This window comes from Geotrypetes seraphini, chromosome 9 (assembly GCF_902459505.1).
Source record: "Geotrypetes seraphini chromosome 9, aGeoSer1.1, whole genome shotgun sequence".
In the NCBI taxonomy this organism is placed as follows: domain Eukaryota; kingdom Metazoa; phylum Chordata; class Amphibia; order Gymnophiona; family Dermophiidae; genus Geotrypetes; species Geotrypetes seraphini.
In genome coordinates, this window is record NC_047092.1 from 83856260 (window position 1) to 83882777 (window position 26518).

Here is a 26518-nt window from a genome sequence, read left to right on the forward strand (position 1 = left end):
GGCATTATATGAGAGCTGGAGAGGATGAACAAGGTGCAACAAGGTGCCTTAACTTGGTGAGCCAGAAATGGTTTCTTTTAGTCAGGGGAGAAGTTTCCTACCCTGACAGCTTAGGCTATGCTTAACTGCAGCCATTTAGGCATGCTTTGGGTGCTCCGCTATGGCGCCGCAAGATCACCGCCGCTACAGCCATAACGATTCCTGCATGGAACAGTATAATCAAACCTGAATTGCTATTATTGTATGGCTCATTGTCTAGCACAGTGGTTAGAATAAAGGTTAGCGTGTGAGCCTGGTGTGGTTTCAACTCCCTCATGTACTTCAGCTGACACAATACTCATTTTAATAAAAATTACAAGCTACAGACCAATCAAATATAATTTTCATCTCAAACAGCACATTAGCAATACTAGAAGCAATAAATTACAAAAGTGGAGTTTGCAATTGATATAAACAGTAGTATTTGACTCCATGTCACATTTATTCAACCATACTTGAGATTCAGGCTTTTGGGACAATGAAAGCAGTAGTTTAAGCCATTGAGCTAACAGTCTTTTGTCGCAGCTAACTGTGATATGATAGCTAAGTAAATACCTTAGCAGATCACTATACTATGATATGACAGGGGAGTCAGAGAAACTGGATTGGAAGGTGGTGTAGCTCAATGTGTAAAAGCTCTGTGCTGATCTTGCAGAGGTTGTGAGTTGAACTCCCACCCCATCTTTTAATGGTGGCATTGTACCTTGCAGGTGCACTTGATGATCTCATAATGAGGTCAGCATTGTGCAACTGCACACCTCCATTTGCAATGAACTAGAAGCCACATTCAGGTCTGTTATATATTTTATTCTGTTTTTAAGCTTTGCCAATGAAGTTATGGGCTTTCTTTGCTTTGAAGAATAAGCTGATTGGAGCAATTTTTAGTGAGAAAGAAAGTGTTATTTGGAGCAAGAAACTTAAAGCTGGGATTTTCATGTGCTGTAATTAGCTAATAACATTTCTTCTTTAGCCAGGAAATGAGTAAGTTTTAAATTCAATATGATTGTGTCCTGTTTATGTGGTGGCTGAATCACAAAATAAAATCCCTGAACTGTATTTAGATCACTTTGTAAACGTTCAAAATCTGCCTAAATCCCATTCAGAGAAACATTTATCAAATAACGTCTATCTGACGCCAAACAAAGCTCAATAGATGACCTACAGGGCTGCCTAAATAGCATCCATAGAACTCACGTCCATCTGACTAACAGCTTTTGGAAGCCCAAACCATATCTATCTAAAGCCCAAACAATGCTCAAACTACTATTCTTTACACTGCTTGTAGGAGCTCATTTTACAATTACTATGCAGCTTCCAATGTAGCACACAGGTTAAAGTTACACCCTTCTACATGGATGTTCCCAGTTCAATTCCCAGTAACTACCTCTCACTGAAAATAAAATATTACAAATATGCTTTTAAAGATAGCATACTGTTACTTTTTTGTTTTTTTATTATGTTAAGGCTTACAATCCTGAAATAATGAAGAAAATGAATATGACAGGGCAGTGAGATCCACCATGTGCTGTCTCCTGGCATCTATCCTAGCAGAATTAACTGCCATAACAACGCCTATACGGAACAGTATAAAAAATCTGAATTGCTATTATTGTATGGCTCGTTGTCTAGCAAAACGGTTAGAATGAAGGTTAGCGTGTAAGCCTGGTGTAATTCAGCTGACACAATACTCATTTTAATAAAAATTACAAACTACAGACCAATCAAATATAATTTTCATCTCAAACAGCACAACATTAGAAATGCTAAAAGCAATAAATTTCAAAAGTGGAGCTTGCAATTAAACAGCAGTATTTGACTCCATGTCACATTTATTCAACCATTCTTAAGATTCACACTGATGTTTCCAGTTCAACTCCCACTGAAAATAATATATTATAAATATCCTTTTAAAAATGGTATACTGTATTTTTATTATGTTAAAGCTGACAATCCTGAAATAATGAAAAAGAATTAGAAAAAAAACCACATTTTTACATATAACTAAATACATTGTATGGATGTCTACTGGTGTCTACAAGAGAAAAAAATGCAATTATTGGAGATGTGCATCTGATGCCTATCTGACACTGAACGAGACATGTGCCCCGCAAACGTCTAAAGCACGCCTAAAGGTTGGCGCAGTTTGCAGAATCGGGGCCCAATTGTCTCCATGATAACTACTGTGGTGATGTTTTCAAAATGGAGTATGCAGACAGTTGTATTAATCAAATGTCTCCATAAATCCCTCCTTTTTTTTTTGTGTCAAGGTTTATTTATTAAAGTTTTCAATTTACAAGACACGGATAAAAACAGGCATAAGTAACAAGTAGAGAAAGATATGCACAAAATCTAGCAAAATATCTTTAAAGATATATATCTAATCGATGGTTATGCAGTTACATAACAGTAACAGTAATATAAACATATCCTTTATATAACAAGAAGATATCCCAACTAAACAAGCAAGCATGAATCCAAAAGAATGAAGGAAAGTAAGGAGGAAGGAGTGAGTGACTCATGTAGAAATAGATTGTAAATAAGATTTCAATAAGGACCATTTCTTCTGAAAGAGAGTGAATCTGTTAGTAGATTTAGCTAAATAAGCTTCAGTTCTAAAGGTGAGACAAACTAAATTCCACCATTGTGAATGAGAAGCTTTCGCTAGATCCTTCCAGTGAGAAAGGAGAACCTTTAGGGCCAAAGAGAGGAGAATGTCAAAAAGAAAATGGTCCGCTTTAGAGATTTTGGAGGAGAGAGCAAATGACTTCAACAGTAGCATTTGAAACGTTAAAGGAATATTAATGTGAAAGAGGGCACTAATGGTTTCCCAAACCGAGGTCCAATATGTGTTAATTGAGGGACAGGCAAATATGAGATGTTTCAATGAGCCAATTTGCGTTAAGCAGGTCCAGCAGTTTTTGGAGTAAGTTGGATTAATTTTATGAGATTTTAGAGGAGTCCATGTCACTCTGTGGAGTAGGAAGACCATAGATTGGAGATTCGATGCTGATCTTGATGTATGGAAGGTGGAGTGAAAAATATGGGACCAAGCCTCTTCCGGGATCGACATCTCAAGGTCTGTTTCCCATTTAGTTAGTAATGGAGTCATAGAAGAGGGAAGAATCGATTTGAGAAGTTTGTAAAAATGGGAAGCGGTATGCCCCAAAGCTAAAAATTGTCGGGAGAAGGTATATAAGGAGGGAGGAGAATTGGAGACACTTGAAAGGAGGCTAGATTTTTTGAGCGAGGATCTAAGTTGCAGCCATCTGTAAAACTGAGAAGACTCCAGCGAGAAGGAATCCATCAGTTCATTGAAGGTAAGAAGGGACCCATCTGGATGTTTGAGGGAGCCTATATCCCAAATATCATGAGAAAACCAAGAGGGCCAAGTGAGGGATTTTTTATCAATCAGGAGGGATTTGTTGAACCATAAAGGACTTAATATGGATTTATTCCAAGGAATATCAAGTTGTGTGTCTAATTCGGAGAGGATTTTATGAGTGGTGGACATAATGGGATTTTTGGCGAGATTAGGAAAGTTCTTCGTGCCCATCAATCTGATTAAGGGAAATGGACTCATAAGAGACGTTTCCAGTCGTAACCAATTAGGCATATCTGACGAGGGAGAAGAAGAGAACCATTCCGCACCTTGCCTCAGTATAAAGGCTCGGTGATAAAGTTTAAGGTCAGGGAAATTAACACCGCCTAGTTCAGTGGGAGTTTTCAGTTTTGGGAGGGAAATCCTATGGGGTTTGTTATTCCAGAGAAAGCGAAGCATTTTCGACTCCAAAACTTTGTATAAGGAAGGAGGAAAAAGAAGGGGAAACATGTTGAAAATGTAAGTGAGTTTAGGAACCACCATCATCTTAATGGTGTCTAAGCGACCCCACCAAGAGAGATGTAGAGGGGACCATGATGCTAAGGTAGATGAAATCTGAGTTAGAAGCTTGGAAGATATCAGTTGAATGGTTGAACGGAGGTCTCTGTCAAATTGTAATCCTAAATATTTTATACTATTCTTAACCCAAGTAAAAGGCTGAGAAGAAATGCTGAATGGAAGACAGGAGTCATTAAGAGGCATGAACTCGGTTTTGTCCCAGTTGATTTTATATCCAGAAAGAGAGGAGAAGGAAGAGATTAGTTGCATTAATGAAGACACTGACGTTTTTGGATCTGAGAGATACAGCAACACGTCATCCGCATAGGCGGAGATTTTAAATTCAATGCCAGCAACGGTTATGCCCCTGATGTCTGGTGACTGTCTAATAGCTACCAGGAGAGGCTCAAGAGCCAGGTTAAACAATAATGGGGACATGGGACAACCTTGGCGAGTACCTCTATGCAGTGTGAATGATGAAGAGGCCTCATCATTAACTATAAGTTTAGCTAAGGGGGCCCTGTATAGAAGGGAAATCATGTGAATGAACATAGGCGGAAAGCCAAATCTAGCTAGGACATCAAAGAGATATCTCCACTCCACCCTATCAAACGCCTTCTCGGCATCTAAGGATACAAGAATAGCGGGGTTAGCATCCGACAGAGTGGAGTGGAGAACATGACATAAAAGTCTGGTGTTGTCGGCTCCATAGCGACCTTTCATGAAACCAACTTGGTCTCTATGGATCAGACCAGATATAACCTTTTCCAAACGGAACACCAAAATTTTTGCAAAGATTTTATAATCCATGTTTAGTAGGGAAATAGGACGATAGTTTTGAACTAGTTGAGGGTCTCTGTTCGGTTTTGGGAGGACGACGATGTTCGCTTCAAGGAAACGGCGTGGACCACTTGGAGATGACAATAAACCTTGAAAATATGATGTTAGATGAGGTGCCAGATCAGACGAAAATGATTTGAAGAATTCAGATGATAATCCATCAGGCCCAGGTGCTTTAGCAGATGGTAGAGAGGAAATGGCTTGAAGAACCTCAACTGAAGTAATTGGTTGTTGCAAGGAATGTTGTTGTGACACCGTAAGGAGGGGTAGATCGATTGATTGAAGAAAGTCCATGGTGGAACCAGTGGATGAGGAGGTTTCTGAAGAGTAAAGATTATTGTAAAAAGAACGGAAGTCCTCGAGTATATCTTTAGTTGTGGTGTGGAGTTGACCAGTAGAGGATTTAATATGTGTGATCCGATTTTTGGAGCGTTTGTCTTTGAGATAAGTAGCAAGCAAATGACCAGATTTGTTGGCGGAAGAATAGTAGGTAGCAGAACTACGAAATATGGAAGCAGAGGCAAGTGAACTGAAGATTTCATTGTATTGGAATTTCAGACATTGTAGTTTCTTGTATAGGAGAGGGTCAGGGCGAAGATATAGTTGCGATTCATATATATGTATGTCTGATTCAAGCTGATGTAAAGTGGATTTCCTTTTTTTAAGTTGAAAAGCAGAGTAACTAATTACCTCACCTCTGAGCCAGGCTTTGTAGGATTCCCACACAATAGAGAAGTCTGAAACTGAAGTGATGTTGTTGGTAAAGAAGGCTTGTGATTCCGATTTAATATGAGAAACAAAAGCTTCATCATGAAGAAGAAAGTTGTTCATTCGCCACTGTCGTGAAGAGGAGGAAGAAGACCAGTTGAATGTACAGGAGACAGCCGCATGGTCTGATATAGTAATGTCATGAATTCTTGAAGAGGAGACAAGATTTACCATGTCTTTAGAGCCTAAGATATAGTCAATCCTGGAGTATGATTGGTGGGGGGCCGAGTAAAATGTGTAGTCTTTAGTGGTGGGGTGCAGGATCCTCCAAAGATCAGACCATCCATAGAGATCCATCATTTTAACAACTGTGGAGCGAACTCCAAGTTTGGCTGGTCGGCAGGTGGAAGATCGATCTATAAAAGGATCAATTGGGAAATTGAAGTCCCCTGCAAAGATGATATTCGACATTAATGAGGATTTGCAAACTGTCTGCAAGGACTGGAAGAAAGATGGATCATCCTTATTGGGTGCGTAGATATTGAAAAGAGTCAAAGGTTGGCCTGCAATTGAACCTTCAATGAGGGACCAGCGACCTTGAGGGTCAAAAATGTGAGAGGTGAGCTGAAAGTTGAGTGACTTCTTCACTAAAGTGATGACCCCGTTTTTCTTATTGTGTGCAGGGGCAGCAAAACAGTGTTGGACCCAGCCACCATTTAGCTTCTGTGCTTCTTCCGAAGACAGGTGGGTTTCTTGTAGCAAGCAGATGTCGGCTTCTAGGTGCTTGAAGTAGTGCAGAATCTTTTTCCTCTTGATTGGGTTGTTAATTCCTTTAACGTTAAGTGAGACAAGATGTATTTTAACCATGAGAGGGATCAAGACGTGATGAAAACCAGATGAATGCAAAAGTTATGAGGTGCATCAAAAAAGGTACAAAAAGTGAACAATCACTTCATTGATTCAAAATGAGAAGTAAACGAAAAGAAAAAATAACGGATTCATACTTGCAACAGTCTGGATTAGTAAGAGAAGTAAAGAACCGAAGATGGGATCGCATGTTGGCAAAAGGAGCTCAGCAAAATTCTCCACCGCTCATCTCGCTATTAACAAGAAGGTAGAAAGTCAGTTACAGCCCTCTGGAATAGTGGAAAAATGAGAGATAGTGACAATAACTCAGGTCATTACTCCCACATGCTCATCCAGGTATTTTTGGAGATCTTCTGGGCTGTCAAAATTTTTGGTTACATTATGATAAGTAACTCTCATGCGGGCCGGATAAAATAACCCGTATTGTGCCCCAATACTTTTGAGCTGAGGGCGCATAGACAGGAAGGCCTTCCGTTTCTGCGCTGTGAGTTTAGATACATCAGGAGCAAAGAAAATACGTTTGCCATCAATAGAGAGACTGGAGGCAGATTTCGCTGCTTGTAGTATTTGAATAGTTTGTGGATAGCGCAGAAGTTTCATAACTATGGGCCTTGGAGGCTTAGAGGGTGAAGGAGGGCCCGAGGGGACCCTGTGGGCCCGTTCTATCTCAAGTGGGGGAGTGAATTGAAGATGCAGTTTTTCAGGAATAAAAGCATGCAGGAATGTTATCATGTCTTTCCCTTCCAAAGATTCAGGTAAACCAATTAGGCGTATGTTAGAGCGGCACATCCGGTTGGAAATATCTTCCAGATCATTTTGCAGGGTACTTAATTTTTTGAGATCTCGCTGAACCGCCAAGAATTGAGAGTCATGTGCTGACAGGCGCTCCTCAGCAAGATCAATCCGGGCATTATGCTGTTTTAGTTGTATTAGAATAGTGCCCATTTCATTTTTGATATCAGCTGTAGCAGCAAGATTTTCTTGCATTAGGTCATGCAGTACCTGTAGATCCTGTGATATAGAGGAATTTGTCTCTGTGTCGCCAGCGTGGGAGGCCTTGGCGGGTGATGGCGGCTCATGCTTGGATCTTTTTGAAGCCGAGTGCGACGCGGCAGAGCCCGCAGAAGAAGCGGCATCTTGCTTGTTGTTGGCTTTCGCGGACATTCCGGCGGCTGCGAGAGCTGGTTGGGGAGTTGAGAGCGTGTGCGGGAGGGCTGTAAATATGTTCGGCGAGCGAGGCTGCAACGGAGAAAAGTCGCTAAGCGGCCATCTTGAAAGCAGGCACGCGACGCCCCCATAAATCCCTCCTTTTTACATGGATGTGTCATATTGGGGTTTAATTTTTTTTAAAAAAGAAAATAAATAAAAGACTGCTTATGAATAACAACTGTTTCACAGAATGATTCTTTAAAAATGTTATATAAAATGATGGGCAATGAATCTAAACGTAAGTGATGTTTAAATGTGTAAATATATAATGTTGTGGGGACCTAACTGAATGTCTTCGTATAGCTTCACTTATGATGTTTAGACAGTTATAATGACTGTTATGTAAAATGATTTTTCTTTAAAAAAAAGAGAGAATTCAAAAGTTGGAGATATCCAATGCATTAATATATAAAGATTTGAAAACCTATACCTAAATGATTATGAAGTGAGCACTACCATGTATGTTGTAAAAAATAAAAATACTTTAAAGTACTGCTCCTCCTCCAGGACACAAGCATAGCAGACACTGGGAGCCAAGGGAGAAGAGAAGCAGGCAGAACAATAAAGGAAACAAATTAAATATGATGTACACAAAACAACTGCTAAAAGAAATATTAAAACATATAACCAATATTAGTAAGAACATACCTCATGAAGTTATAAAATGTACAGTTAAAACGTCAAAATGCATACATTTTATAACTTCATGTGCTTACTCATTATTTTTTGATGTTACAATATTTTACTTTTTACCCTTAGTTTTTGGACAGTATTGATTGCTTCTTTTCACTAATCGCATATGTATACTAATATTGGTTTTATATTTTAATATTTCTTTTATCAGTTATTTTGTGTACATCATATTTAATTTTTATCCTTTTTTTGTTCTGCCTGCTTCTCTTCTCCCTTGGCTCCCAGTTTCTGCTATGCTTGTGACCTGGAGGAGGAGGAGCAGTGATGGTGCTTCCTGCGTGAACTCCGTGAAGATCCCTGCCTGGAGGGATCATGGTGACTCCTGCTGGTGCTCTATCTGATGGTGGGGGTATGTACCGTTCCCTGGCGCTGTGATCCACAGTATTCTGCAGCATTTACAGGGCTCTTGATGCTGCAGCAGTGCCTTTTCCAGTTCAGGTGGGCATATCTAGGTGAGTCGTCCTTGCTGACCTCAGCGCTGATATGTAGAGGAAATCCTCACTGGTGATTCGCCATTGTCATGGTGGGGGGGTGGGTGGGGGGTTGGCTGCTGATTGGTTGCTGTGGCAGAGCGTCCTGGAGGAGAGAGAAGGCCTGCAAGGAGAGCGCAAATGATGTTGTTTCTGGAAGACATGTAGGGTTGAGAGCTAGGCCTGGTGGTGCTCCTGCATGCTGGTATGAGGGAGAGAGGGCCAGGGACTGAAAATACTGTGATGGGGTTTTCAGCTGACAGCAAGAAGGTTGCCCATTCCTTCCTGCTTGCAGGCCCACTACTCTAAAATGGTAGGCCTTCCAGGTGCATCCTGGGATGCATGGGGAAGGGCCAAAGGCCCAGATTGGTGCAGATTAGTGTTGTCCGATTCAGGAAAAAAAAATTCGATTCGATTCAGCCTACTGAATCGATTTTTCGATTCGATTCGATTTTTTAAAACATCCTGGTGGGTTTATTTTATAATCTCTTCACCCCCTTTGCCTTCTCCTAACCACACTGGCACTGTGGTGTAAACAAAATAAACAAACAAAAAAGAACTTTTCTCTCTGTTAAATCCTAGCTCACATTTGTGGTCTAACAAAAGCTCTGGCAGGATATACGTTTCAAATCTGACATATTGTAATCGCAAAACAGAAAATAAAATTATTTTTTCTACCTTTTGTTGTCTGGTCATTGTTCAAATCTTGTTGGTCCCAGGCTGTGGTTGTCTTCTGATAGCTTGCTTGCCAGGGTCTCCTTCTTTCTTCTTTCTCCATGCTAACCATCCATCTGCCATCTCTGTCCTCCCCTTTCATTTCCCTTCCCTCCCCTGGAGGTCTGGCATCTTTATTTTTTTTCATCTCCATCTACAGATCCACCTTTTCTCAACTACCCTTTCATCCAGCATCTCTCCCTTTCTGTAACTTTTATCCCTAAATTCCATTGTCCATCATCTCTCTCCCTCTCCTCTGTTTTTAGACCCCTTATTTCTTCCCCCAGAAGTCCGGCATATGCACATCTCTTTGAACCCCCCTTCCCTCCCTCCCTCCATGTACTTCTACACCAGGGCCCCCTCCCCTGAATGTCTGCACCCCCCTGAAGGTCTGCATATTCAATTTACCTAATTTCAGCACCAGAGGGTGAGTGGGGAGGGTCAGTTGGGAAGTGGCTTCCCCGCTGGTGTCCGGCTTCCCCGCATCAATTTACCTAATTTCAGCAGCCTGCCCTGCAGAAGATCGCTGGCTCTAGTGATCTTTGCAAGCTGCCATACGTCATCCGAGTTGTCTTCTCTCTGCCGCAGTCCCGCCCCTCTGACATCATCTCATTCACCAACTCTGTCTCGGAAGTCACCCCCAAAGCAACAAAAGTATTAAATCGGATGGAGCAATGGATGACCGAATTCAGACTAAAACTAAACTCAGAGAAAACAAAATTTTTCATAGCAGCGCCATACCCACTCGACACTAAAGCACCAATGTGCATCAACAACCTCAGCTATCCAATTCAACCTACTATGAAGATATTAGGTGTAACACTGGACCAAAACCTGACCATGAAAGACCAGGTGGACTCCTTGATCAGAAAAATCTTTTATACCCTCTGGAAACTTCGGTCCATCAGAGCTTACTTCGATGCCTCATCATTTCGAATTCTAGTACAATCCCTTATTCTGAATCAACTCGATTATTGTAACATCGCCTACTTGGCACTCCCCCAGAAATACATGCGGCGATTGCAACTGGTTCAAAATACAGCGGTTAGACTACTTTGTGGATTGAAGAGGGTTGATCATGTGACACCTTCCTATCGACTTTTACACTGGCTACCGATAGAGGCACGTGTGAAATTCAAGTTTGGTTGTTTTTGCTTCAAGGTACTTTATGGCTTAGCCCCTAAATACATAACAGACCTTTTCTCTTTCTCAACCAACAGACACAAGCGAAGCTCACACCTGAACTTCGTTTCTCCACCGGTTAGAGGTTGTAAATTTAAAAGTCATCATCAACATCTTCTCGCACATCAAGCAGCATTATGGGGTAAAGACCTTGAACAATTGCTTGTGCCTACTACCTATGGAGAATTCAGGAAACGCCTGAAAACACATCTATTCCTGAAATACTTAGGAAACCAATCTTAGTCCTTAACAACCGAGCGCAAGAACTACCTGTCGCTAAATCTGTACTTTGTTTGTTCATTCAATCTGTAACTTTGTTTATTTACTCAATCTGTAAAATTTCTAATCATTGTAAACCGCATAGAACTTCACGGTCCTGCGGTATATAAACTGTTATTATTATTATTATCAGCCCCCCTGCCGATTCTCAGCCTTCAGCCCCCCCCGCCGATTCTCAGCCCTCCTGCCAGTTACCCTTTGCTTCCGAGGTCTGCTCGCTCCCCCCTCGACGCTCCCACGTCCTTTCATTTCTTCTGATGTAACTTCCGGTTTCGCAAAACCGGAAGTTACATTAGATGGGAACGAGTCTGGCGTCCGGTGGTAAAATAAAGAATTAACTGGAATCGGGGCTGAATCGGTGAGTCCGTTTTTTTACCAAAATGAACCGATTCGAATCGATTCACCTGATTCGAATCGGTGAACCGATTCGAATCGTAAATCGGGCAGCCCTAGTGCAGACACCTAAGGCTCCTCTCAGGGAGTATCTTGTCCTCAGTTATTGCTTCTTTCATTTTCTCAGGAGACAAAAGGAATGGATCACTATTAAACTTTGTGTTTAGTTTTACTATTTTACCATGACTGTGAAAATAGTCTACAGAGAGGACCTGAAGAGAAGCCAGAACACCAAGGGCACTTAGACCCTTTTTGAGCCTTGTCAGGTGGCACTTTTTGTAGAAAGATTGCTGGTGATTTGGCCTATGGATCCTGCTGTTTTGCACTCTTGCCAACTCAGTTGGAACCCCTGATGACCACAACATACACATGTAAGTGTCAAAATTATACCTAAGCACAATTCTGTAAATACATGTATATAAAGCTTCCCCTCTCGATTCACAGTTTCCCCACTCACAAATTCGGTTATTCATGATTTTTTTTGCCCCTTTTTTTAATGGAGAAACGCTGCCCCGGACATCCCCCAACCTTACCTGGTGGTCTAGCGGTGACGCGGGGCAAAAGCGATCTTCCTACTCTCCTGCCCTGTGCAGAGCCATCATCAAAATGGCTGCCGTGAGTTCCCATTGTAATCTCGAGACTACAATGGGAACTTATGGCAGCCATTTTGATGACAATTCTGCATAGGGCAGGAGCGTAGGAAGATTGCGCTTGCCCCTTGTTACCACTAGACCACCAGGTAAGGTCGGGGATGCAGCAGGGAGGTGGGAGGGAGGTGGGGTTGGGTCAGACCCGGCCCCAAAAATATTTGCGATATTTCCCTATTCGTGGGCCGGCTCTGCCCCTAATCCCCATGAATATTGAGGGTCTGCTGTATTGCTTAGTTTATTTTTTACTAGTATTTTAGCCCGTTACATTAACGGGTGCTAGAATATATGTATGTCTGTCTTTATTTCTGTCTCTCTCCCTCCCGCTGTCTTTCTGTCTGTCTCTGTCCCTGGCCCCCTTTGTCTGTCTGTCTTTCTGTGTATCTCCCTGCCCCTGTGTCTTTCTTCTTTTCTTTCTGTCTCCCTTCTTCCCACTGTCTGTCTGTCTTTCTATCTATCTGTCTCTCTCCATGCCTCCTATGCAGCAGCATTTCTTTCCCACCACTTCCCTGTGCAGCAGCCAAAGCAGCATTCCCTCCCCCTCTATTTCCCTCCCCCCACACCACTTCCCTGTGCAGCAGCAGCAGTAGCATTTCCTCTACCCCCCTTTCCCTTCCCATGGTCTGTCCGGCTACCTTAGTCCCTTACCGCCCCCCTCTTCCCTTCCCTTCCCTTGGTCCCGACTATGAACCTGGCGATTCCAGCAGCGTGTGCAGCAGTTTTCACATGCTGCTTCGGGCCCTTCTACTCCCCTGATTTATTCTGGCACTTCCCTGATGACATCATCAGAGACGCGGCAGAGCAAATCAGGGCAGTTGAAGGACCTGAAGCAGCATGTGAAGCCTGCTGCACATGCTGCTGGAATCACCAGGTTCTTAGTCGGGACCACGGGAAGGGAAGGGGGGTGGCAAAGGACTCGGGTCCCGGGTGGTGGGATCAGCGCAAGAGCCGGGGCAGAAAGTTGCTGGGCTCCTCGGGTCTGTCATGGAGGCCTGGCCGGCTCCGTTTCTCAGTTCATCCCGGGAAGGGGGGCAGGAGGTGCTCTTTGTGCCCCAGCCCTTCGGAGGGTGCGTGTGAATAGCCGGGAGGCCTAGGCGGTGACAGGGGCTGTGGCGGCCGTCTCCGAGTGACACCAACTCTCGCTTCTCCTTTTATGTCACTCTCAGACCGCTGCCCCGCGCCCTCTGATGACTATGGTACAGTTTTATTTTCCCCCTCTGTGGCTGCCTCTAAATGTCTCTCCGCCGAATGCGCCTGTCGCTTCTCTAGCACACCTTCGGATACGTACTAAGCGCGCATGCGCACTCTTGCCAGCACATCCCGACAGATCAGATCTCAGGGAATACGCGGTTAGAGTGCGCATGCATGCTTAGCGTTTTATTATTATAGATGGATAGCCAAACACATGGGTTTAGGCGGGACTCGTATATATAGAATATCATAAGTTACATGTATATCTTCAGCATTTAGTTGGAAGCACTTACCGCAGCTCTATAGTGCTTGCACAAAAATTATAGGTGTGCCTACCGTACTTTCTTTTATAGAATAGACATCATGTTGGTGCTCTCTAGATACCTATATATAGGCACACTGTTGCAGAATTAATCCCTAAGTGCTAAAACAACCAAGGGCATCCCTCAACTATTTGGACTGAGCTGATTAAACTTGCTTATCAATGGAAAAAATGAACTTGCTTACCTTTAATGGAAGTACTTTCTAGACAGCAGGATAAATCTTTCATCTAAGGGACTTAACACTAAGCTCTGAAATATTCTGAGAGGCCTCATGAGATTTTGGCTGTGAGTTTTTTCTGAGCTCTGAAATAGCTCTCCTTATCATTGCCAAAGAATGTCATCATCCACTTATATATCTGTTTTAACTTGCTGTTTATTTAGAATCCCCTTATAATTCAGCAGCACTGAAACATTGGGACTTAAATTGTTTCAATATTATATCCCTATTAATATACTTATCATACAATACAAGGGACCTCTAGAAAAATGTGGCAGCGAAGCAAGAAGGATGCTTGAGTGCCCAGCGAGATAAATGGCCAGTAGGTAAAAGGAGGTAATGATATCCCTGCATAAAACTCTAGCAAGACCTCATTTAGAATACTGTGTACATTTCTGGAGACTGTACCTTCAAAAAGATATAAACAGAAGTTGATCCAGAGGATGGCTACTAAAATGGTCAATTGTCTTCATCATAAAGCATATGGGAATATACTCCCAATGTCTACTTTGGAGGAAAGGTGGGAGAGAGGAGATATGATAGAGACGTTTAAATACATATGTGGCATAAATGCACATGAGTTGATCTCTTTCAACTGAAAGGAAACTCTGGAATGAAGGGTCATAGGTTGAAGGTGAAAAGGTTTAGACCCAGAAGTAACTTGAGGAAATACTACTTCACAGAAAGGGTGGTGAATGTGTGGAACAGCCTCCAGACAGAGGTGGTGGAGATGAACTGTATTTTAATTAAAGAAAGCTTGGGATAAGTACATTTAATCTCTAAGGCAGAGAAAAGGATAGAAGATGACCAAGTTTCCAAGTTTATTAGTCATTTGATATATCTTCTATCATAAATAACTAAATGGTTTACAATAAAATATTAGTAAAAAGAGTAAAATAGCAACTCTCTATTAAAACAAAGGGGAATTCACAGACTAAGCATTACTGATGTGAAACCAGGAGGAAAGAAGGGGAAAGGATTACATGGTTACATCAAGATAAAATTAGGGAAAGAGAGGGGATGGGAGAACACAGTAGGATGGGAATAGATTAAGGTGAATAAATTGTCATCCTTAAAGAGAATATTCAGTGTCATGTATCAAAAGCATCTTTGAACAGGAATGTTTTAAGTTTAGATTTGAATTTTATCAGGGAAGATTCTAATCTGAGGTCTAGTGGCATAGCATTCTAAAGAGAAAGGGCCATAGCTGAAAAGATTGTTTTATGAGTAGTATTGTAAACAATTTCACAGATGAATGGGATTACCATTAGATTGTGGGTATTTGATCTCGGCATTCTTGATGATGCATAAGGGGTAAAAAGTTTATCAATAAAAGCTGGAGTGTTCACGAGTCTAGTTTTAAAGGTGAGAAGAAGAATTTTATAAGTTATACGATATTGGATGGACAGCCAGTGAGCATTGCGGAGCAAAGGAGTAACATGGTTGAATGTTTTTGCTTTGTAAATGAGTTTTATTACTGTGTTCTGAAGAATTTGGAGCCAACTGATTTATTTCTGTGTTATACCTTGATATAAGGAATTACAAAAGTCCAGGTGAGAAATAAGTAGAGAATGGATCAGAATGTTAAGAGAGGAAGGATCTAGGAGTGAAGATACTGAACATATTAATTTGAATTTATAGAAACATTTCCAGACTACTGAGCTTATCTGATTGTGAAAAGTAAGTTTTCTGTCAAGAATTACCCCCAGTAGTTTCATTTTCTTGTCCATTTGAATAGGGGTGGATTCAGTACAGATAGGCAGGATTAGATCTTTCTTATCTGAACTAGGAAACAGAACACCTTTTGTTTTCTGAATGTATAGTGCAAGCATGTTTTTATTCAGCCATGAACTGATTTGGGTAAGTTTACAGTTTATTTATTGAACATGATTTGGTTCAGAGGATGCAAGAGTTGAATGTCATCTGCGTACTTAAAGGGGATAAAGCCTATGGATTGAGCCAGAGTTAATAAGGGAGCTAAAAGGAGATTAAAGAGGAACAGATACAGGATAGAGCCTTGTGGTATTCCATATTTCGGAGAAAAGATTTCAGATGTAGTGTTCTTAAATTTCACTTGAAATGAGCAATTTTCGAAGAATGAGGAGAACCAGTTGAGGACTGTGCCAGAGATGCCTGAGGTTTTTGAAATATCCTAAGAAGTAGGGAGTGATCAATCATGTCAAAGGCAGCTGTAAGATCTAACAAGACTAGGAGAACAGATTTGCGATGATCCAAGATATATCAAATTGACCAGTGAAAATTCTGTAGAGTGGTGGGGTTGAAAACTTGTTTAGAAACATAGAAAAAAGCAGCAGAAAAGGGCTATAGCCCACCAAGTCTGCCCATTCCAAGTATCCCCTCCCCTGAATTTACTCCCTTAAAGATCCCACATGAGTATCCCATTTTCTCTTAAAATCCATCACGCTGCTGGCCTTTATCACCTGGAGTGGGAGTCTATTCCAATGATCCACTACTCTTTCGGTGAAGAAGTACTTCCTGGAGTCGCCATGAAACTTCCCTCCCCTGATTTTCAGCGGATGCCCTCTGGTGGTCGAGGGTCCCATGAGCCAGAAGATATCATCTTCTGACTCGATGCGTCCCGTGATGTACTTATATGTTTCAATCATATCTCCCCGTTCTCTTCTTTCCTCAAGTGAGTACAGCCGCAATTTTTTAAATCTTTCTTCGTGTTTGATTGGGGTGAAAGGCATTAGGTTTTTTCCAAAAAGGAAGAAAGTTGATTAAATACTAGCTTCTCCGTTAGTTTAGCTATAAAGGGGAGATTGAACATAAGAATAGCCTTACAGGGTCAGACCAATGGTCCATCAAGCCCAGTAGCCTGTTCTCACGGTGGCCAATCCAAGTCACTAGTACCTGGCCAAAACCCAAGGTGTAGCAATATTCCATGCTACCAATACAGGGCAAGCAGTGGCTTCCCCCTTGTCTTTCTCAATAACTATGGACTTTTCCTCCACGAACTTGTTCAAACCTTTCTTAAAAACAGCTATGCTACTCGCTCTTACCACATCATCTGGCAACGTATTCTCTGAGTGAAAAAAATTTCCTCCTATTGGTTTTAAAAGTATTTCCCTGTAACTACATTGAGTGTCCCCTAGTCTTTGTAATTTATAACGGAGTAAAAAACCGATCCACTTGTACCCGTTCTACTCCACTCAGGATTTTGTAGACTTCAATTATATCTCCCCTCAGCCATCTCTTTTCCAAGCTGAAGAGCCCTAACTGTTTTAGTCTTTCCTCATATGAAAGGAGTTCCATCCCATTTATCATTTTGGTCGCTCTTCTTTGAACCTTTTTTAGTACCACTATATCTTTCTTGAGATAAGGAGATCAGAATTGAATGCAGTACTCCAAATGAGGTCGCACCATGGAGCGATACAGGGGCATTATGACATTCTTAGTCTTATTAACCATCCCTTTTTTAATATTTCTCAGCATTCTGTTTACTTTTTTGGCTGCCGCCGCACATTGGGTGGAAGGTTTCATCGTATTGTCTACAATGATACCCAGATCCTTTTCTTGGGTGAACCCTAGCATCCTGTAGCTGTGATTCAGGTTATTCATCCCAATGTGCATTACTTTGCATTTGTCCACATTAAATTTCATCTGCCACTTGGATGCCCAGTCTTCCAATTTCCTAAGGTCTGCCTGCAATTTTTCACAATCCGCATATCATCTGCAAATTTAATCACCTCACCCATTGTTCCAATTTCCAGATCATTTGGGGCTCATAATTTTTTAAAAAACGTCTAAAAAGTGGCCTAAATGGCTACTTGGATGATCAAAAAGCCTGATCGTCCAAGTACCCATAATCAAAGCTGGTTTTAGACGTATCTAAAACCAGCTTAGGCCTATCCCCTGCCTCTAAATGCACAGAGAGAAAAGAGGTGTTTTTAGAAGAGGGGAAAGTGCGGGCGGTGGGTAGGAGGTAGGCCGACCTACACCTAGGCGTACAACAGGTATAACCAAAACATTTGATAGGTTGCCTAGTCGGCACTTATACGTTTTGACTTAGACCAAGTCAAAACAGGTATAAGTGCCGAAAAAGGGGCCACTGAGCTGATGGCAGCTGGCGCGATCAGTTCAGCGGCCCGGCAACCTACCCCCCACCACAACCATCGCAGCAGGAGAGATGCCTCATCTCCCCTACCGCGATGCGATCACCCCTCTACCCGAACTGCTGCGACCCGCGGCAGGAGAAATGCTCAATCTCTCCTGCCTTGCGTTGTGGCAGTTCATGTAGATGAATGATCCTGCCACGATACATCACCCCCCCAACAATATCGGGGCAAGAGGGAGCCCAAGCCCTCTTGCCCCGTCGACAGCCCTGACTCGATCAAACCAGGAGTAAGCTCAAGCCTTCCTGGCCATGCGACCCCACCCCCTACAAGATTGGGCAGGAGGTAACCCAACCCCTCTGCCCAGGCGGACCCCTACCCCCAACCCCACTAAAATACGGGCAGGAGGGATCCCAGGCCCTCCTGCCCTCGACTCGACAACCCCATGACCATCCCCCCAAACCTCCAATTGGCTCCCCCCACTGACCCATGATCCCCCACCGACCCCACGACCCCCTACCCACCCCCAATCCCACCCCCCATACTTTGAAAGCATTGGCCGGATGGACGGGTGCCAAGCCCACCCGTCCGGCAGGCCAGCCAGCTCAGGAATGGGCTGGATTGGCCCAGGCGGCTCAAACCCTGCCCACAGGTGGGGCCTGAGTCTTCTGGGCCAACCAGAATAGGCCCAGGAACCTTAAGCTCCTCCTGTGGGTAGGGCCTTAAGCACATGGGCGGGGGTTCGGGAAGTTGAATCGAGGCAGGAGGGCCTCGGATCCCTCCTGCCCATATTTTAGTGGGAGTGCGGGGCAGGGGGTCCGCCTGGGCAGGAGGGGTTGGGCTACCTCCTGCCCGATCTTGTAGGGGGTGGGGCCACGTGGCTAGGAGGGCTTGGGCTTCCTTCTGGCTCGATCGAGTCGGGGCTGTCAACGGGGCAAGAGGGCTTGGGCTACCTCCTGCCCGATCTTGTAGGGGGTGGGGCCACGTGGCTAGGAGGGCTTGGGCTTCCTTCTGGCTCGATCGAGTCGGGGCTGTCAACGGGGCAAGAGGGCTTGGGCTCCCTCCTGTTCCGATAGTGTCGGGGAGATTGGAGGTGCCGCGGGGCAGGAGGGCTTGGGCTCCTTCCTGCCCCGATAATTTAATTTAATTTAATTCTTATATACCGCTAATAACCGTGAGGTTTCTAAGCGGTTTACAAAAATGAAATCATTAAAAGATACAATAAATAAAATAAATAAGATAGGTACTTGGAAATTTCCTAACTGTCCCAAAGGCTCACAATCTAATTAAAGTACCTGAAGAGACAATTTATGAAAAATAAAGATAAAATATAAAGACAGAGATAGAGATAGAGATAGAAATGAGTATTCCACCAAGTAATGAATAAATAAATTTAAAGATAGAATTAAAAATAAATAAGTAAAATAAATAAAAAATAGAGATAAAAAATAAGTATCAAGAGAAATAAAAAATATATATTTAAAGTATTCTCCCCTGCTGGATCGGGGGAGCGGTGTAACTGTGATCAGGTGCCCTGCTGGAGAGGGGCTCCCGATACTGCTGCTGGTCTCGGTGAGCCGTTGGCACCGCTTCTTTTAAAGTGTTCACCCCTGCTGGATCGGGGGAGGGTGTAACTGTGATCAGGTGCCCTGCTGGAGAGGGGCTCCCGATACTGCTGCTGGTCTCGGTGAGCCGTTGGCACCACTTCTTTTAAAGTGTTCTCCCCTGCTGGATTGGGTCAGGGGGGTGGGGGTGAATTCTGTAATCGGTGTTTTTGACAGACACCGGTTACAGAATCCAGCTTTTAGGCGAAGGACTGGCTCCTCCTTTGCCTAAAAGCCCTTGTTTTGGACGTTTGGGGCTTAGGCTTTTTTTAGGTTGATTATATGGTATAAGTTTAGACGTAGTGGTGGTTTGGGCGTTTAAACATCTGAACGCAGAGGCGGGTCATTATAAAAAAAAACCCTCCTTCTGGACATTTTTTTGATAATGGACATTTTCCCTGCTTCTACTTTCAACGTTTAAGGCCTTAGGCCAAAAGGGGACTTAGACGTTTTTTGTGATTATGCCCCTCTTTATAAATAAGTTAAATAGCACTGGTCCCAGTACAGACTCCTGCGCCACTCCACTGTTTACTCTCCTCCATTGAGAAAAATGATCATTTAACCCTACCTTCTGAGCAGGGAACTTAGCAATTACCTGCCCTTAGTTGCCCGGGAATAATAACAATTGCATGAATATTTTCCAATCAGTTAATTTTTTATTCGTTTTGACATAACTTTCGTTAGGCATTCTTCAGGCGTGAAAATTGCACCTCTCCTGAAGCATACAGGGCCCCCAAGAAATCAATACTGGTGCATTCCTTTATACCTTCACACTGACCAGTATGATTTCACAACTGCCAACCAATCACCCCCTTCAGAGGCTGTCCTTAGGTTTTTTGAACAAAGAAAATTCCTTTTAACATAGAAAAAAGTTTTACAAATCATATTTTTGTTTACATCAATTTCTGAATGCACAACACATTATAACATAACCAATATTCACTTTGTAATTCTCAAAAAGTTTAAATCAAACAGCCTTTCTGTGTTTGTAGAACCCATGCTTGGAAAACTAACAGCTTCAAGTTTCACTAACACACATGAACAGAAAACCCCCCAGACCCCCCTTCCTATGCTGGAAGTCAACCTAGCTGACCTTTGCTGGGCCTCTGGAGGGTTTCCATGGTAACCATTCCTTCACTCTTGTCCTAACTAACTACAGATGTTGCTCTTAGGCTTCCTTAAAGTTTCTTGAATCTTATATATGTAAAAACATTTGAAATTAAATACAAATCATTCCATCACACATCCTGCATTCCACACATCACACATTCAGGGCCCCAAACATTCATAGATCCATACGACATATTTCATTCATATTTAATACAAGAAAGCTTTTCTTCTATACCCAGCATTGGAATGCTAGGACCATCTGTTTTCACTCAGGCCATGAGGTTTCTCTTATTCCTCCTAGGCATAGCCGTCCACACAAAGAACACTAGAATCACAGGTCTTTTATAGGCGGGAAAACTTCAGTATGGTTTACACCACGAGGAGACACACAGAAAGTCAGAAAACAAGATGGAGTCATTAATACCTCTATGTATTATTATTTATACACCTATAGGTACCTGATTTCCATATGGTCCTGCCCCACCTAACACCTCACACAAATAGTGAATTCCCATTTTACTATGCTATATATTGGTTTCCTGGTCTTTTGTTTATTATCCTGACTTTTCAAAGCTTTAAATGTGTTTGCATGTATATAAGACCCTCTAATCAGGACTAGAAAGGTCTTTGTCACGCCCTGCTAATGCTTCTGCATAGTTTGTGCCAAACCAGGCCTATACACCTCTGTTTTCTATCCAATAACCAATTCCTAATCCACACCTATCCTATACATCTTTGTCACCTATCCTATGTAGTTTATTTATTTATTTAAAAATTTTTTACTCACTACATCCTGTAGTTCTGTGCAAGTTACAAACATACATACATAATTACAATACATACTACAATAGAACAATGATATATTAGACAAACAATACATAAACATAAAATCAATGTCATTTTGGAACTGTAATACTAATAGCAGATTAAACTAATTAGTATTGCTCAAACAATACTGTTTTAATCAATTTCCTGAAGCTTAATAAGATTGAAGCTCTCTTCAAGCACAAGGCATTCCACAACATGCCTTGAACTGATAATATTGGGTGTCGATGATTCCCTAATCTCACCTGCTTCAAAGATGGTACCTCTAAACAAAATTGCTCATCAGAACGCAACATCCCTTTGTTGATATGGATTGAGAAGACTGTTCAACGTTGCAGGCTGTTGAGTATATCACAACTTGTAAATCAAATAGAGAACTATAAACTCAATCTGAGCAGAGACAGGTAAGCAATGAAGCTTAACTAAAATTGGCATTATAAGCTCAGACTTGGTAGCCCCTACAATTAATCATGCCACAGCATTTTGTACCAATTGCAGTTCCCGAACCACATAGGGAAAATGCTTGAGTACCTGATTGTTAAACCGCTTAGATAACCTTGATAGGCGGTATATAAAAAACCTAATAAACTTGAAACTACTTCAGTAAACCTAGGTAGATGGCATTGCAATAATCAAGTGTCAGTGTCAGTGAACAATAAATTACATTACATTAGTGATTTCTATTCCACCATTACCTTGCGGTTCAAGGCGGATTACATAAGAATTATCATGATGTTACGACATATATAGGCGGAATACATAAGAACTGTCATGAAATTAGGTAATACATAATGGGTAATTTTAACATTTTTGATTTGATAAGAGTAGATAGTATAGTAGGTGAAGCTTGGGATCTGGTCATGTTAAATAGGTTTTATGTATTTTTTGAAGAGTAGGGTTTTTGTTTCGTTTTTGAAGGTTTTGTAGTCTGGTCGAAGACAGCAGATCGGTGAGTTGTTTGTCTAGTTTTGCTGCTCTGGTGGCCATTAGGTTGTCATATAGTTTTCTTTGTTTGACATTTTTAGTTTGTGGGTGTGTGAATAGTGAGTGGGTTCTCCTGTGTCTGGTTGAGGTGGATTGAGTTAGTTCCAGTAGGTTAGGCTGTCTCCATTTATAGCTTTAAATAGTAGGTAGTAGAATTTGAAGTATACTCTTGCTTGTATTGGTAGCCAGTGTGAGTCGTGATATGCCTCTGTGATGTGGTTGTATTTTTCCAGCGAATAGATGAGTCTTAGGGCTGTATTTTGTATTGTTTGTAGTTGTTTTATCATGATTGCTGGGCAGGGGAGGTATAGTATGTTGCAGTAGTCTATTAGTCCAATGATTAGAGATTGTACCAAAATTGGAATTATTTCCTGTTGATGAATTTTCTAATTTGTCTTAGGTTTCTCATGGTTGCGAATGAGGTTTTTATTATTTTGTTGATTTGTGATTGCATGGTACAGCCTCTGTCAATCAGTACTCCAAGAAGTTTTAGCGTGGGTTGAATGGGGTATGAGGTTGAGTTTATTACTAGGTTTGTTAAGGTTGGGGTTTTGTTGTTTTCTAGGAGGATGAAGTTTGTTTTGTCAGAGTTAAGTTTTAGTTTGTGTTCTGTCATCCATGTTGCTACTGTTTCGAGTGTTCTGTGTATTGTGCCTATCATGGTAGGTGCTGGATGGTCGAAGGGGAGGAGAATGATGATATCATCTGCATAGCTGTAGGAGATTAGGCCATGTTTGTCTAGGCAGGAGCTGAGGGAGGCTATGTATAGGTTGAAGAGTATGGGAGACAGAGGTGAAGTAACCATTCATTATCTGATACCAGTACAAAGAACACCATTAAAGTCACATAACCATAGAATGAGGAATTCATTTCTAAAAGGAATTTCTACATACACAACACCACTCTTCATTCTAACAGTCAAATGCTCTAAACTACAAGTATAATCTTAACATCAGTATTATTCTGTTCAAATATTTTTGTTGAATTTCATAAAATACAATATTCAACACAACAATTAATCTAATGACATTTAAGTCTTTCCCCCCTCAACCCAACAAAATTGTAAAAGTAGACGAATTGGGAGTACAAACCAGAAAGAAAAGTCAATTAGCATGTATTCTACAATAGTCATCTAAAAGAGCCCAAACCCTCTAAAATTTCAAACTGAACATCACCTACCAGCAACTACTTCTTTATATTTACGCTCAAGACTGACTCTCGTCCACCTTGCAGGAAAAGAAAGAGCTGTACTGTATTATTTTTCCATTCTGATAAAACATGCTGAATTGCTAGACCCATAAGAACATCAAATAGTTAGAATATTCCTCATCTGAAGAATTTGACTGTTTAAGTTTTGGGAATATTGTAGCCTTTTTCCAAAGGTTAGGCATTGTTCCAGTGGAAAGACTATTGGTGATCATCTTATGGATGAAAGGGCCAAAAATGTGAAGATTTTTTTTTAGAGTAAAGGGGGTTAATGATTCTAAGGGGTTGTTAGACATGTTCATATTCTATAGGGTTCTAAGGATATCAGCAAGAGAAGGTAGAGATAAATTGCTAAATGAGAGATGTTTGGAAGTAATAGGAAAATTTTGGGTTGACAAAGTAGGGGATAGTGTAAGTTTGTTATGGATGGCTTTTATTTTATTACTAGTGTTTAAGCCCGTTACATTAACGGGTGCTAGTAAAGCCTCCTTCGCTCACATGTCCCCTGTTTTCAGCCCCAGCTCCAAACCCATTTTACCCCCCAACCCCCTTCTCCCATCTGTTCCCTTTCAGCCTGAGCCCCCTTTTCTCACCAGCAGCATTTCCCTCCCCACTCCAATTCCCTGTCCAGCAGCACCTCTTCCCTGCTCCCTCTGTCCCTCTTCATTGCTCCCCATGCCCGGTAGAACCTCTTCCCTGCTCCCCCGGCCCAGTAGCACCAATTCCCTGCTCCCCCTGTCCCTTTTCATTGCTCACCCGGCCCAGTAACACCTCTTCCCTGATCCCCCTGTCCCTCTTCCCTGCTCCTCTGGTCCAGTAGCACCTTTTTCCTGCTCCTCCGTCCAGTAGCACCTCTTCCCTGCTCCCCCTGTCCCTCTTCCCTGCTCCCCGGTCCAGTAGCACCTCTTCCCTGCTCCCCCTGTCCCTCTTCATTGCTCCCCCAGCCCAGTAGCACCTCTTCCCTGCTCCCCCTGTCCCTCTTCCCTGCTCCCCCGGTCCAGTAGCACCTTTTTCCTGCTCCCCCGGTCCAGTAGCACCTCTTCCCTGCTCCCTCTGTCCCTCTTCCCTGCTCCCCCGATCCAGCAGCACCTCTTCTCTGCTCCCCCTGTCCTTCTTCCCTGGTCCAGTAGCACCTTTTTTCTGCTCCCCCCGTCCAGTAGCACCTCTTCCCTGCTCCCCCTATCCCTTTTCATTGCTCCCCCAGCCCAGTAGCACCTCTTCCCTGCTCCCCCCGGTCCAGTAGCACCTCTTCCTTGCTTCCCCTGTCCCTCTTCCTTGCTCCCCCAGTCCAGTAGCACCTCTTCCCTGCTCCCCCGGTTCAGTAGCAACTCTTCCCTGCTCTCCCTGTTCCTCTTCCCTGCTCCTGCAGCATCCCTTACCTGTTTCCCCGGTCCAGTATGCAGCGTTGTGAGCATTGCGGCCGGCTTTTGCGAACCTCGTAGGCCGCTCTGCCCCTCGGAAGTATGTTCCCTCTGACGCAATCACATATGTCAGAGGAAACGTTCTACTGAGGTGCTGTGCAGCCTGCAAAGTTTGATACAGCCGGCCGCGATCCTCACGGGAGCAGCGTCCGACCCTCAGCGGCTCGAAGCTCTCCTCCTGGCAGCCGCCACCAGCGCCGCTCCGCGAAACCCTTCTCCCGGCAGCCGCCACTCTGCACTGCCTTTCATGTGCCTTAGCGTGCATGCGCACTCTGCCGACCAGAGAACTACAGATCAGGGATCAGGGAACACGGCGGTAAGAGTGCGCATGCACTCTTAGCATTTTATTATAGTAGATGGAAATAATTTGCTAATTCTTGAATTGAGGGCCTAGATGAACAAGACATCTTTTGATTGTTTTGGGAAGTTAGTGATTGTAAGATAGCATAAAGAACAGAATAGTATTCCTTTTTTGCATTTTTGGATGGAGAGTTTATAAAAGGAAGCTTTTTCTTTATAGTGGTTTAAGGAGGACAGAGAATGTCATCTTCTCCATCGCTGTTCGGAGGAGTGAAGCTGGTGACAGATGAGTGATAATTCTTGAGAAAACCAGGTTTTTTTAAGAGGGGCTATTTTATCCATCAGAGTTTGGGTAGAAGAAATCCAGATCCATGATTGGTCTTCTAGGTGGGTTTAGAAAAATCCTCAAGATTGAGAGCAAGTGAGTCATTGATCGCTGTAGAATTAATTTTACTTAAATCCCTTGAAAAGTAGGTTTGAGGAGGTGATTGAGTGCGATTAAGGGGAACATGAAGAGATATCGTAATTAAGGAATGATCAGTCCAGGGAAGGGAGATGATTTGTTGGATAGTGAAGAGAGGGCTTTTGGCACAAAGATCTTGTCAGTTGTGTGTCCAGCAATGTGTGTAGGGGTGGTGAGTAACGGGATTAGAGAAAAATTGTTGATCAGTGTAAGGATATCTGTAGTTTGAGAATTGGTAGAATTGTCAAAATATATATTAAAGTCTCCTAAGATGATTGAGTTGTTATGTGAAATACTAAAATCTAGGATGGCAAATTGTAGAGCCATGAGAGAGTCTTTAGTAATTGGTGGGGGAAGAAGCTGAAAGTGTAAGGGGGAAAGAAACATTGGTGATAGAGAATTGAAGAAGTTCAATATGAGACGATATACAATAGGATTCATATTTGAAAGGAACAGAGGAGTGGTAGATGACTGCAAGGCCACGGCCTTTCTTGTATTCGTGGCAGTGCAGTTTGAATGAGTAGCCATTAGGGCAGGCCTGATTGAAATAAGATTCTTCTCCTTCTGTATGCATCTGGTTCTAGAATTAGATAGGGTAGGAAACTTGCTTATAAGGATGCCGTCCCCATATAACTGAAATCTGTGGTTCCATAGTAAAGAGGTCGGACTGGGAATTAAGAGGAGAAAAGTATGTGAGAGAGAAAAATTAAAAATGATGTATATAGAGGCATTTTAAGGTGTAGTGTGTAGATAGATAGCACCTGAAGATAGTGCATGAAGGAGCATGTAATGCTCCTTAAGCGTGCCCCTTCTGTATGCGTTGCAAGAGCTGTGAAATTTAAATGCTGGCTACCAGGATGATATCTGGGGGCTAGAGTTG

The 26518-nt window shown here is 42.6% G+C and overlaps 1 protein-coding gene across 1 annotated transcript in view; it reads left to right on the plus strand.

Annotated features, from left to right (window-relative positions):
• The window catches only part of DGKI (diacylglycerol kinase iota), a 1086779-nt gene that overhangs the window by 826831 nt on the left and 233430 nt on the right, over positions 1–26518 (plus strand). The window lies entirely within an intron of this gene.